This window comes from Penaeus monodon, chromosome 24, assembly GCF_015228065.2.
Source record: "Penaeus monodon isolate SGIC_2016 chromosome 24, NSTDA_Pmon_1, whole genome shotgun sequence".
In the NCBI taxonomy this organism is placed as follows: Eukaryota; Metazoa; Arthropoda; class Malacostraca; order Decapoda; family Penaeidae; genus Penaeus; species Penaeus monodon.
The window spans coordinates 39483215-39483632 of record NC_051409.1 but is presented as its reverse complement, the minus strand read 5'-3'; positions in this window follow the sequence as shown (position 1 = coordinate 39483632).

Genomic DNA, 418 nt, shown 5'->3' with positions numbered 1-418 from the left:
AAAAAACGATAAGACTCATTGAAAACCCTCTATGAACTGAAGAACAACCAGAGTCTTCGCATTATTTCCGGGGACTTCTGCGGATATATAAAGGAAGGTTCCGAAGTCTACAGTCTTGGTAGAAAAATCACCCACCTAAACACGCGCACATGAATTCACACACACACACACGCTGCCCAGGGCTGGATGTGACGTATGTGCTAACGGATGTGCTTTACAAAGTCGCCCTTACAAATGGGGCGACTAGGAGCGAGATTCCAAAATCAGACTGCAGAATACGGAGCCCGAATCACAACACTGCCATCTACATACGCTTAACATATTAAATCGATTGTTGCGGGAATGTTATTTATGTAAGGTTCGGTATCTAAATTTCTGTACAAAAATAGACACATTTTTTTTCTCTCTCAAGACAATC